The sequence below is a fragment of the Triticum aestivum genome, chromosome 1B (genome assembly GCF_018294505.1).
Source record: "Triticum aestivum cultivar Chinese Spring chromosome 1B, IWGSC CS RefSeq v2.1, whole genome shotgun sequence".
NCBI lineage: Eukaryota > Viridiplantae > Streptophyta > Magnoliopsida > Poales > Poaceae > Triticum > Triticum aestivum.
Window position 1 is genome coordinate 600,002,183 of NC_057795.1, and position 3,694 is coordinate 600,005,876.

A 3,694-nucleotide genomic window follows, 5' to 3' on the forward strand; every position below is an offset into this window, starting at 1 on the left:
TTACGATGACAGTTTTATTATGAGTTTATAAGTTTTGATGTACCAAAGGAGTTCGGAGTTCCAGATGAGATCGGGGACATGACGAGGAGTCTCGAAATGGTCGAGACGTAAAGATCGATATATTGGATGACTATATTCGGAGTTCGGAAAGGTTCCGAGTGATTCGGGTATTTTTCGGAGTACCAGAGAGTTACGGGAATTCGCCGGGGAGTATATGGGCCTTATTGGGCCATATGGGAATAGAGGAGAGAGGCCAAAAGGAAGGAGGCCTGCGCCCCCCCTCTGGTCCGAATTGGACAAGGGGCGCATCCCCTTTTCCTTCTTCCTCTCCCCCTCTTTCCCCTTCTCCTACTCCAACAAGGGAGGTGGAATCCTACGAGGACTAGGGAGTCCTAGTAGGACTCCACACTTGGCGCGCCCCCTTCTAGGGCCGGCCTCCACCCCCCTTGCTCCTTTATATACGGGGGCAGGGGGCACTCCATGACACACAAGTTGATCTACGGATCATTCCTTAGCCGTGTGCGGTGCCCCCCTCCACCATATTCCACCTCGGTCATATCGTAGCGGAGTTTAGGCGAAGCCCTGCGCCGGTAGAACATCGTCATCGTCACCACGCCGTCGTGCTGACAGAATTCATCCCCGATGCTTTGCTGGATTGGAGCCCGGGGAACGTCATCGAGCTGAACGTGTGCTGAACGCGGAGGTGCCGTACGTTCGGTGCTTGGATCGGTCGAGTCGTGAAGACGTACGACTACATCAACCGCGTTGTGATAACGCTTCCGCTTATGGTCTACGAGGGTACGTGGACAATACTCTCCTCTCTCGTTGCTATGCCATCACCATGATCTTGCATGTGCGTAGGATTTTTTTTGAAATTACTACGTTACCCAACAGTGGCATCCGAGCCAGGTTTTATGCGTTGATGTTATATGCACGAGTAGAACACAAGTGAGTTATGGGCGATACAAGTCATACTGCTTACCAGCATGTCATACTTTGGTTCAGCGGTATTGTTGGATGAAGCGGGCCGGACCGACATTACGCGTACGCTTACGCGAGACTGGTTTTACCACCGTGCTTCGCACACAGGTGACTAGCGGGTGTCTGTTTCTCCAACTTTAGTTGAACCGAGTGTGGCTACGCCTGGTCCTTGCGAAGGTTAAAACAACACTAACTTGACGAACTATCATTGTGGTTTTGATGCGTAGGTAAGAACGGTTCTTGCTCAGCCCGTAGCAGTCACGTAAAATTTGCAACAACAAAGTAGAGGACATCTAACTTGTTTTTGCAGGGCATGTTGTGATGTGATATGGTCAAGACGTGATGAGATATAAGTTGTTGTATGAGATGATCATGTTTTGTTGAAGTTATCGGCAACTGGCAGAAGCCCTATGATTGTCTCTTTGTTGCATAAGATGCAAGTGCCAAATAATTGCTTTACTTTATCGCTATGCGATAGCAATAGTTGCAAGAGCAATAGTTGGCGAGACGACCATGTGACGACACATTGATATAGATCAAGATGATGAAGATCATGGTGTCGTGCCGGTAACGATAGAGATCATGACAGTACTTTGGAGATGGAGATCAAAGGCGCAAGATGATCATGGCCATATCATGTCACATATTTTGATTGCATATGATGTTTATCTGTTATACATCTTATTCTATTTTGTTTGATGATAGCATTTTAAGATGATCTCTCACTAATTATCAAGAAGTGTTCTCCCTGAGTATGCACCATTGCGAAAGTTCTTCGTGCTGAGACACCACGTGATGATCGGGTGTGATAGGCTCTACGTTCAAATACAACGGGTGCAAAACAGTTGCACACGCGGAATACTCAGGTTAAACTTGACGAGCCTAGCATATACAAATATGGCCTCGGAACACGAAGACCGAAAGGCCGAGCGTGAATCATATAGTAGATATGATCAACATAGTGATGTTCACTGTTGAAACTACTCCATCTCACGTGACCATCGGACATGGTGTAGTTGATATGGATCACGTAATCACTTAGAGGATTAGAGGGATGTCTATCTAAGTGGGAGTTCTTAAGTAATATGATTAATTGAACTTTAATTTATCATGAACTTAGTCCTGGTAGTATTTTGCAAATTATGTTGTAGATCAATAGCTTGCGTTGTTGCTTTCATATGTTTTTGATATGTTCCTAGAGAAAATTGTGTTGAAAGATGTTGGTAGCAATGATGCGGATTGGATCCGTGATCTGAGGTTTATCCTCATTGCTGCACAGAAGAATTATGTCCTTAATGCACCGCTAAGTGACAGACCTATTGCAGGAGCAGATGCTGACGTTATGAATGTTTGGCTGGCACAATATGATGACTACTTGATAGTTTAGTGCACCATGCTTAACGGCTTAGAATCGGGACTTCAAAGATGTTTTGAACGTCATGGACCATATGAGATGTTCCAGGAGTTGAAGTTAATATTTCAAGCAAATACCCGAGTTGAGAGATATGAAGTCTCCAACAAGTTCTATGGCTAAAAGATGGAGGAGAATCGCTCAACTAGTGAGCATGTGCTCAGATTGTCTGGATACTACAATCGCTTGAATCAAGTGGGAGTTAATCTTCCAGATAAGATAGTGATTGATAGAATTCTCTAGTCACCATCACCAAGTTAGTAGAACTTCGTGATGAACTATAGTATGCAAGGGATGACGAAAACGATTCCCAAGCTCTTCGTGATGCTGAAATCGATGAAGGTAGAAATCAAGAAAAGCATCAAGTGTTGATGGTTGACAAGACCACTAGTTTCAAGAAAAGGGCAAAGGGAAGAAGTGGAACTTCAAGAAGAACGGCAAGCAAGTTGCTGCTCAAGTGAAGAAGCCCAAGTCTGGTCCTAAGCCTGAGACTGAGTGCTTCTACTACAAAGGGACTAGTCACTGGAAGTGGAACTGCCCCAAGTATTTGGCGGATAAGAAGGATGGCAAAAGTGAACAAAGGTATATTGGATATACATGTTATTGATGTGTACTTTACTAGTGTTTATAGCAACCCCTCGGCATTTTGATACTGGTTCAGTTGCTAAGAGTAGTAACTCGAAACGGAAGTTGCAGAATAAACAGAAAATAGTAAAAAGGCGAGGTGACGATGTGTGTTGGAAGTAGTTCCAAGATTGATATGATCATCATCTCACACTCCCTATACTTTTGGGATTAGTGTTGAAACTAAATAAGTGTTATTTGGTGTTTGCGTTGAGCATGAATATGATTTGATCATGTTTATTGCAATAGGGTTATTCATTTAAGTAAGAGAATAAATTGTTGTTCTGTTTACATGAATAAAACCTTATATGGTTACACACCCAATGAAAATGGTTCGTTGGATCTCGATCGTAGTGATACACATATTCATAATATTGAAACCAAAAGATGCAAAGTTAATAATGATAGTGCAACTTATTTGTGGCACTGCAGTTTAGGTCATATTGGAGTAAAGCGCATGAAGAAACTCCATACTGATGGGATTTTGGAATCACTTGGTTATGAATCATTTGATGCTTGCGAACCATGCCTTTTGGGCAAGATGAAAAAAAACTCCGTTCTCTAGAACAATGGAACGAGCTACTGACTTATTGGAAATAATACATACCGATGTATGCGGTCCAATGAGTGCTGATGCTCGTGGCGGGTATCATTATTTTCTGACCTTCACAAGATGAA